Source organism: Somniosus microcephalus, chromosome 6 (assembly GCF_052327205.1).
Source record: "Somniosus microcephalus isolate GS21.2 chromosome 6, FLI_Smic_1.0, whole genome shotgun sequence".
NCBI classification, from domain to species: domain Eukaryota; kingdom Metazoa; phylum Chordata; class Chondrichthyes; order Squaliformes; family Somniosidae; genus Somniosus; species Somniosus microcephalus.
In genome coordinates, this window is record NC_140992.1 from 258511639 (window position 1) to 258521900 (window position 10262).

At 39.4% G+C, this 10262-nt stretch overlaps 1 protein-coding gene across 1 annotated transcript in view; it reads right to left on the minus strand.

Moving 5' to 3' along the window:
* Positions 1–10007: 10007 nt before the first annotated feature.
* LOC147116686 (uncharacterized) overlaps positions 10008–10262 on the minus strand; it is a 3385-nt gene continuing 3130 nt past the window's right edge. Inside the window, exon 1 of the mRNA XM_085989534.1 lies at positions 10008–10262. This exon is cut by the window's right edge and continues 3130 nt beyond it. The gene's annotated coding sequence lies outside the window, so the exon portion shown is untranslated.

Genomic DNA, 10262 nt, shown 5'->3' on the forward strand with positions numbered 1-10262 from the left:
TTGCCTGTTTCACACTATTGCCCACAGTCAAAATTACCCTCTGTATGTTTTTGGTGACGTTGAGGAAAGAACGGTGACTGGAGTACTGGATCATAGAATAAACTCCCTGTTTTTCAAATTGTGCCATGGGATCATCAATATCTACCTGAACTATCACATCAAGCAGATGGTACCTCAGGTTAATACCTTGTTTAAAGAACAGCAGCACTGGAGTAGTGCACTGGAATATCAACCTAGATTATATACTCAACTCCTGGATTGGGACTGAACCCTCAACCTTCCAACTCAGAAGCAAGGATGCTGCAAACTTAACCAGGGTGACACATAAATTCAGGAGAGTCTAACACATACTGGCAGGTGAATCTGGCCAGCAACCCTCTTTTACCCAGCCCGTGGTTCCTTTCTTTGCCCAAATGTTTGCTGTGCAAACTTTCAGACTCAGGCCTTTTTAACTTGCTGGGTCTGGGAGAGTTTAGAAAACGGCCGCTCCCTGATTGATGGATTTAGACCAAGGACAAGCTGTTTCTTTGCAGCAAGGTAAGTGAGGTCTAAGTAGCCAGCTAATTTTTACAGCGGGAATGTTTGCATATGGGAGACTTGCAATTTTTCATGTATGTGAGGTCTTGGATTGTTTTAGCCTTTATGGGGATTTATGGGATCGCTTTTTTTTAATGTATTATGTGTTTGGATATTTTCTGTAAGGGCCTTTGATTTTTGATGCATGGGAGCTGACGTAATAAAACTCACTACGCACTTGGTTCGAGTATAAAGCAAGACTTTAATCAACTTGTTTCAAAACATGGAGGTCTAGTTGTACTTCACTAGTTCCTGTCTTATAAAATGTCCCTGGACAAGCTGGGCCTACGCCTGAGTATTTATACTCCTTGGACGGCGCCACCAGCTGGCCGTCCAGTGTTATTTCATGAGTTGTTTCTTCATGATGATGAGATTTATAACAGGAGCTATGCATTTCTGTTTGTAGGAGTTTGGATTTTTTTTGTATATGGGCTTCACTCTTTTTATAAAAATAGGGCTTTCATTCTTGTGTATGGGAGGCTCACGTTTATATATATGTGCACCTCAAATTTTTGTATATGGGGGCTTGCAGTTTTGTGTAATCATGTACAGCTCTCTGTGTATCTGGCCACCAGCTCCAAATGGTTGGATACCACTGAGTTACACAGGCCACTTGAGTCTTTATTACCATGGATTAGGGGGCAAGGCTATTTCTTAAAATATTCCATATGCCATTGCTGAGGAAGTGGCATCCTCTGTTTATACCGCATGTGTGAGTTTATCCATGGTAGTTTATTGCCAGTGGTTCAGTTCACTGTCAATATTGCTTTACTGCATATCATAAGCCTCCTGGGATGACTGGACATACACTGCCAGGAGCAACCTCACAAGTCCCTTCCTTCTTCAAGTTATCTGTATAAGCACAAATCATTTGTCCACAGAACATTACTATGAGCTGTAGAATTTAAATAAGGTATTTTCCATTCATTCACTAGCACTCCATAATGGGAACACAGTGCCTGTTTCTATTAAATAGCATTGATCACAGCTTGACTGTCCAAACAAGCCATGTCACATGATTACTTAAATTTATAATGATCCAAAACAGCCAATAGCAACAAACTTCCAATCTTCCAAACTTCCAAACTTACAATCTAAAAAGTACAAGAGTGCAATTTATGTGAAGAAATCATTTTGGGAATCATCCCGGTAATTCACTCACTCTGGTGTGTAAGTTATTTAGCCTGATATCACGTATTGTTTTACTTCTTTGTAATCCACCACCAGTGATTCTCCCAGACTGCTGAGGTCTTGTTTCACAATTGTGTAATTTTGGGAGTAGCACTGAGTGCCAGCCAAGCAACTCCTTAAAGGCTGGGAGGCAAATTCAGAGGGAGAGTCACCTTGGTAGTTCAGACACTTGGCATAGTTCTGAGAGTACATCACCTATCTTATCAACTGCAGATGGACTGGGATTTGGGTTGGCCAGGAAAAGGATACAGAAAATTGTAAAAAGAGGAGCTCATAACTTAATTTTACAACAAAAAAAATTCATAGAGTTAGTTTAAATTGTCAGGTCTGTAATTTTCTTCCATTTTAAATATATCACAAGAACATAGATAGATTTAGCACTCACATTCATCCTTACTGACAAGCAGTGGCAATAGTACCATACTCCTTGCTACAGCTACTTGCAGAACTCAGCATCTAAATGTATTTAATTTTACAGTAGGAATAAGCCATATAGGTAGAAATGCAAACTAGACTCCCATGAAAACACTTCAAAGTATATACTACTTTCGGAGCATTCACTGAGGTAGTTCAGAGGACTGAGCGGAGCCCTTGCAGCTGCAGAAATGATATTAATGCGACCACTGAAAATAACCCACATGAGTGATATAATTATATAAAATATATAGAGCATAAGGTAGTTTTTTTTGTCCACTGAGTATTCTTCATGATTTCAGAGTTCTTTCTGTTTTCTATGTTGTTTAACCTATCTACTGTGAAGGGTTACAGACAAGCCTCAGGGTGTTGTCATGCCCTAGTGTTGAAGGTTGATGACATTATTAAACACTCACGGTTGCTTCTGTAACCCAAGGAGCAATAGAATACAAATATTGACTGCAATTCAAGACTACAATGCTAAGCTGTTGGTCTAATGGTTTCAGAAGTGGCTGAAAATGTTCCAAAGCTGAGGCTATTATTCCACACTCTGCCATTCTGTAACCTGTGGGGCAATGGTTTAACTAATAGCCTAAAAACATTTGTTTTATTATACACCAGAACCTACATTTATTCTTTTAAAAATAAGCAGCGAACAGGGATTTATGGACTGCGTGGCATGCATATTCTCAACATCCTGACTCTTCAGAATAGATCGGTGTTGATACAGTTTGCTAAACACCGCCCTTTCTCTTCAAGGGCCTGGGCTTTAATTCAGCACACAGTAACATCTCTCTCATGTGTGTATAATCACTTAATAAAATATGGCTAGGTACACCATCTTTCAGATGACATATTAAACCAAAGTCCCATCTCTCTATTCTGGTGATTCAGCAAGATGGTAAGGACTTTATGCACCATTCAAAGAAGAGCAGGGTGTTCTCCTGGCGTTGTGAGCAAATTTCCTCCCTGCACCATTGCCACAAAAGCACATTAACTGACCAGCCATTTCATGGTTGTTTACGGAGTGTTTCTAGTGCGGATTGGCTGCCATCTATGCCGACATGCTAAGTCACTGCACTTCAATGTTATTAATCGTGAGAAGTGTTTTCAGATATTTCAGCTATATACTATATAAATCCATGCATTACTTACATTTTTCATTAAAATTTCAATACTATTTTGAACAGTTCAACCCCCTTTGGCAGAAAAGTGGTTATAATTTGACTGTCTCAAATTCAGCAAGCATTAGTGTAGTTAAACCAGGGCCATTCTGGTTGCAACAAGCATCAACCAGTTTGCATAATTTACAATAATTTAATTGGCCGTAAATAACAAGCACAATTCAAGCTCTTACTCACTTTGATGCTGCAATTACATTTTGTTTCTTAAGTGTCAGCCTTGTGACAGAAGGAGCATGTTTGCCTCTGAGTCAGAGGGCTGTGAGCTCAAGCCCTGCTCCAGAAACTTGAGCACATAATCTAAGCTAACACTTCAGTGCAGCACTGTTGGAGGTGTCATCTTTCAGATGAGCTCTTAAACTGAGGCCCTGACTGCTCTCTCAGGTGGACGTAAAAGATCCATAACACTATTCAAAGAAAAACGTTCTCCTGGTGTCCTGACCAACACTTATCCCTCAGCCAGCATCACTAAAACAAATTATCTGGTCATTTATCTCATTGCTGCTTGTGGGACCTTTCTATGCATAAATTGGCCACTGTGTTTTCCTACCTTACAGCAGAAACTACACTTCAAAGGTATTTATTGGCTGTGAAGCACTTTGGATCCTGAAGGTGTGGAAGGCTTGATATATAGACATATTAGTCTAACAACTGTTGTGGGGAAGTTATTGGAACCTATAGTTAAGGACAGAGTGACCGAGCACTTAGAGAAATTTGAGCTGATTAGAGAGAGCCAACGTGAATTTGTAACAGGTAGGTCATGTCTAACGAACCTAATTGATTTTTTTGAGGAACTAACTGAAGTAGTACACAGGGAATGTCTTGTGCACCAGTTGCTGAAGGTAAGCATGCAGGTGCAGCAGGCAAATGGTATATTGGCCTTTGTAGCAAGAGAGTTTGAGTACAGGAGCAAGCATGTCTTGCTGCAATTGTACAGGGCCTTGGTGAGACCACATCTTGAGTATTGTGTGCAGTTTTGGTCACCTTATCTGAGGAAGGATGTTCTTGCCATGGAAGGAGTTCAGCAAAGATTCACTAGGCTGATACCTGGGATGGCAGGAATGACGTATGAGGAGAGATTGGGTCGATTGGGCTTGTACTTACTGGAGTTTAGAAGAATGAGAGGGGATCTCATTGAAACTTATAAAATTCTGACAGGACTGGACAGACTAGATGCAGGAAGGATGTTCCCGATGGTCAGGGAGTCCAGAACAAGGGGTCACAGTCTAAGGATAAAGGGTAGGCCATTTAGGACAGAAATGAGGAGGAATTTCTTCACCCAGAGAGTGGTGAACCTGTGGAATTCTCTACCACAGAAGGCAGTAGAGGCCAATTCATTAAATATATTCAAGAAGGAGTTAGATATATTTCTCAAGGCTAAAGGGATCAAGGGGTATGGGGAGAAAGCAGGGACAGGGTACTGAATTTGGATGATCAGCCATGATCGCATTGAATGGCAGAGCAGGCTCGAGGGGCCGAATGGCCTACTCCTGCTCCTATCTTCTATGTTTCTATGTTTCTATGGATGTAGTTTATATGAACGTCCAGAATGCATTTGATAAGGTTCCACATAAGATACTGTTAGGTAAAATTAAAGCTCATGGAATTGAAGACAAATTATTGACCTGGTTAGGAGATTGGTTAGAAGGTAGAAGAAAGAGAGTAGGGATAATGGGTATGGACTCAAATTAGAAGGAATTGACTTGTGGTGTTGCACAAAGATCTGTGCTGGGGCCTCAACTATTCACTATATATATTAGTGACTTAGATAACACAAAACAGAGCCATATATCCAACTTTGCCAATGACACAAAGATTGGTGGCATAGTAAGTAGGGTAGACAGGAGTATAAAATTACAAAGAGACATTGATAAATTAAGTGAGTGGGTAAAACTGAGGCAGATGGATTTCAATGCAGGTAAGTGTAAGGTCATCCATTTTAGACCAAAAAAGGATAGATCTGAGTATTATTTAAATGGTGGAAAGGTAGGAACAGTGGTGGTCCAAAGAGATTTAGGACACAGATTACTAAAATGTAGTAGTGAGGTACAAAAAGAATAATCAAAATGGTGAATGTTAGTCTTTATAACTAGAGGGCTAGAATATAAAGGGCAGAAAGTTTTGCTGAAGCTATACAAAGCCCTGGTTAGACCACATCTGAAGTAGTGTGTCCAGTTCTGGGCACCACACCTTAGAAAGGATAAATTAGCCTTGGAAGGAGTGCAGTACAGATTCACCAGAATGTTCCCAGGGCTCCAAGGGTTAAATTATAAGGGGAGATTACATAAACTAGATTTATATTCACTGGAATATAAAAGATCAAGGGATGATTTGATTGAGGTTTTTAGGATTTTGAAAGGAATTGATTTGGTAGAGGGAAACTTTTTCCACTGGTGAGGAGTCTAGAACAAGGAGCATAACCTTAAAATCAGAGCCAGGCCATTCAGGAGAGAAGTTAGCAAACACTTCTTTGTGGAAAAGATGGTAAAAGTGTGGAGCTCCCTCCCACAAAAAGCAGTAGATGCTAGCTCAATTAATAATTTTAAATCTGAGATCATTAGGTTTTTGCTAGCAAAGGATATTAAGGGATATGGGGCAAAGGTGGGTGCATGGAGTTAGGATACAGATCAGCCATGATCTAATTGAATGGCAGAACAGGCTCGAGAGGCTGAATGGTCTACTCCTGTTCCTATGTTCCTATATCTTTGTTTAATCACATTGCCAATTCAATTGATTGGGAGATTAGTGTGGACATTTTTTTTCACCTTCACTCTAACCAGTTTCTCCAGCATTTATTAGCAGGTCAACTGTCAAGTGTTGACCAACAGAGTCTCCATCTATTCATTGCTGACCATCTCAGTAACTTTTAATATTAATTAGGAATAATACTTTTTCCTATACATAAAATTCAGAGCATTTTGGCTTCCAATTCACAAAATAACTAGAGTATGAGAGCGGTCACATGAATGATTAGTATGGGAATCGAAATTGCTGGTGCAGTAACCCCTTACTCTTCTGAGCATGGGATTAAGGCACTGTGGGGTGAAATTGCTCCTGCCAATAATTTTAGTGAAAAAGTCAGTGCGAGTACAGAATAAGACATCTGATTTTGTACTCACACCAACTTCTATGTCAAAAGTATCAACAGGAGAAATTTCATCCTGCACTTGGTTTAGTACAGAGGGACAAAATCTGTGCTGCACCTGATCTTGGAATGCCTAATGTTAACACTGCATGGAAAAAAGTTATATTCCTCAGCTCTAAAAATCCATTAACACAGTAATTAATCAAGATGTTAAAAAGCATACATGCCTTCCAAAGTAAATTCTACAATATCTATTACAACATGGTAGCTTATCCTGTTGTCTTGCCCAATGTACAATGGTGTTCCATGCTGAAGTACCTCGAAAATCCTATGCATTGGATTTGCTCAAACCCACACTTTATAATGTCAGTTGGCACCAATTTCTATTAGTTCACTGCTGACATCACCCACTGGTGAGCAAGATCAATTAAAGGCAAGACTCAGGCTACTTTCTCACATTGTGATTCCTCTGCCAACCATTTGGTAGAACAAAGTAGCTTGTAACTCAAAATCTTCAGCCACTGTCTTTTTCATTAGCATCTTATTTTACTTGCAGTGGCTGTAAGCGGAGCTTTGTGAGGCCATCAGCCAATAGCCTTTACGATAGCAAAATATGGCGGATGCTGGAAATCTGAAATAACAACAGAAAACACTGGAAAAACTCAGCAGGCCAGGCAGCATCCGTGGAGAGAGAAACAGAGTTAACGTTTCAGGTCGAAAACCCTTCGTCAGAACTGAGAAAAAAGCAGGAAATGAAACAGATTAGAAAGCAAGTTTGGGGGCTGGGAAATGGCGGAGGGGATGAAAGAACAAAAGGGAAGGTCTGAGAGGGGTGAAGAGACATTAAGAGATATTCAAGATGAGACAAGATGGTAATAGGACAGGTAAAGAAACAAAGCATGGCTCTAGATGAAGTGTGAAATACGCTGACAGAACGAGAGACAGCTGCCATGTGGGAGAGAAACAAAGGAAAAGGCACAAACCAAAGGTATGGATAACCAAATGTCAATAGCCTTTGTTCTATTGCTCCCAGTGCCAACTCACTGAAGATTATTGCCCACTTAAAGCAATCATGAAGCACTAGAGAACGCAATTTTTACAGGTGGGCCAGCTCCTCAGTGAATATACAGGCACCGGCACACAATATAAACTTTTTTCTTACCACATGTATTCACAGAAATAAATATACAGTCCATCCAAGAGCAATTGTGTGTTCTCAGTTAATAAACTCCAGATAACTGCATTTGCTCTAGTGGTTAATATTATTGATATAATTGATTTAAAATCAGTACATCTGGCTAATTAGTCTGTTCAAGAATAGTACTTTCAAGCAGACTGGTACACATCTGTGCAATAGTGAACAAGGATAGGTGCCTAGATATACTTACAGTGCAAATACCCTTAACCTTTCAATGTCCAATTAAACACAAGGCCTGTGCTGCTCCCAAAGTTCATGCTGTACATACTTATGCTCATTGTATAGTCATCTTGTGATTTACAGGGTAAAGTGCACTTTGAAGTTCACTGTATAGAATTATTTGGAAAGGAAAGGTTTTGTGCATGAGAGCATTTGATTTAAAAAAAACTCTAAACAGGAAATACTTGCAAACGTCTTGGTTCTTTGCAGAAATCTGATGAAGTTTATTTACTTTCATGCACATTCCTCATCTGCACACTGCAAACATATAAAAACAAAAATCCTGGGAGCGATCTTAACCGAAAACCAATAGATTTATTTATTTCCTTCTATGTTACAATAAAACAAACCATTTTTTTCCACACACGCACTAGGGACAGTAGTGTTACCTTGAACTTTCAGTGATCTGATGCCTCGGCGTTAGTTTGAGGTTTGCTTTGCCAATTACTGATCTCGTCACATCAGCGCCGTTTGTTTACGGGTCAGTCTCCAGGCACCTGAAAACTTTTCTTTGGGGACGGAAACACGCGTCTCCTCTTCATCTCTTTGGGAAACGTTCAGAAGTGGGACATTCGTTAGATTAAAATGAACTTAAACGTCTTTCATTTTTTTGCGTGAAACTTTTAAATAATGCATTTCGGCCAGTTCGTTATTAAGAGTATCTTAAATATATTGGTCACTTTCATTTGGAAGTTTATGTTAGTAATTTTTTTTAGGGAGACGAGAACCAAGTTATGTAATTTTTGATATTTTTGTTCCGATGAATAATCATTAGTTATTGAAGAATGATTTCGATCTGAGGCTGCATTGATGGTTAGCCTATAAGTAAAGGAACGATGAATGGTTAACTTCGTATATACATGTGATAAATCTTATGTATAGATTTAAAGGTTTACTTAGATCGACAGAATCATATTTTTCTATACTAAATTTATTTGACAGCATGGGGATTAGAAAGGATGAAAAATAATTTGAAAGAAAATAAATGGTGTTTTTCGTAAGCCTAAATTTTGTTTAAATTAATTTCCTCTAAAAGCGACGCGGGATGGTTTAAATCCCTCACATCAGACGGGTCTTCCTCCCTACACCGTCTTCAAACAAAAAAACAGTAAAAAGGTATGGAGCGCAGCCTCCGAAGTAAAACTAAGAGAAAAAAATTGCAGAATGCAACGTGCAGAGTTGCTGGGTTTTCAAAGAAAGCCCCGAACTCTCCCGAGCTGTGGGAACTCCGCGCTGTTTGAATGGGAGCTTTGTTTAAACGCGGAACCCCCATCAGTGTTGCTCCCTGTTTCTGCCCCCACTCGCTCGTTCGCTCTCCAGCCCTATGTTGACTCTCCAACAGACTCGCTGTTGTTCTTACAAATTAAAATAAAGGACGTCGCTTTCAGGAGAGAGAAAAAACCCCAGATATATATGTATATTTTCAATACTTACAGCGAAGAGCCCAGTAATACAAAAAGTATTAACTGGGTAACTCAATTAACCGTTAGAGGGGAATTCCGCTTGTCAAAATAAACAGCTGTCGGTCTTTTATTAGTCTTGGTGCTTGAATGACCATTAGGAATAATATTGTAGATTCACTATTTTTAAATATAAGTAGTTTAGATTATAGAACGATTGTCGCCTTTACATTTGCATCAATGTCTCTGCACTTTCGGCTCGGCTTGAGTTACATTTCCTTCCCAGCCTGGGGTGTAATCATTCAATTTATATCATGCATTAATTACAAGTATTGTCTAAAGATATCTGAAATTGTTTTCGAGAAACTAGAGAATGCCTTGGTCTGTGTGAAATCTGTACGAACTAACTGAACTAACGAATTTATAATTGTGCATCTATTTTTTCCCATTCTGTTGCACATTTTATCAAGCCTTGTAGCATCTAAATATCGCCTATGTTTCGCGTTCGCAATTATAACACAGGTCCCCCCCCCCGCCCCCCCCCCCCTCACATTGTCGCTTCGCATTGCGGAGTGTACAAGACCAGGTGCACTTGTCCCCTTTCCTTCATTACTAAATATGTAAATGAAACATTTCCTCGTCTTCCGATTCGTCGTCAACAGATTAAAAAATCCAACAAAGCAATATAAATAAAACAAATAATATGTTTAATTAAAATACACGTGATATGGTATTTAATCAAAATAGTTTAATAGATTTTTATTCATATTACATACCAGCAGAACAATATAGCAAACAAAAAAGTTATATTGGGTGTCAAACATTTTCTGTAGGAAATGAACCAACCGCTCTTTAACGTGGCGCGCTGACAGGAAAGGAAAACTATACTTGACGGTACAGAATACAGACAATAATGACTCTTGCCCAGATATACATTAACGCAAGCAGCTGGAGTCTATCTCATAAAATGGTTGACATCATGATGTGCTGGCTTAAGC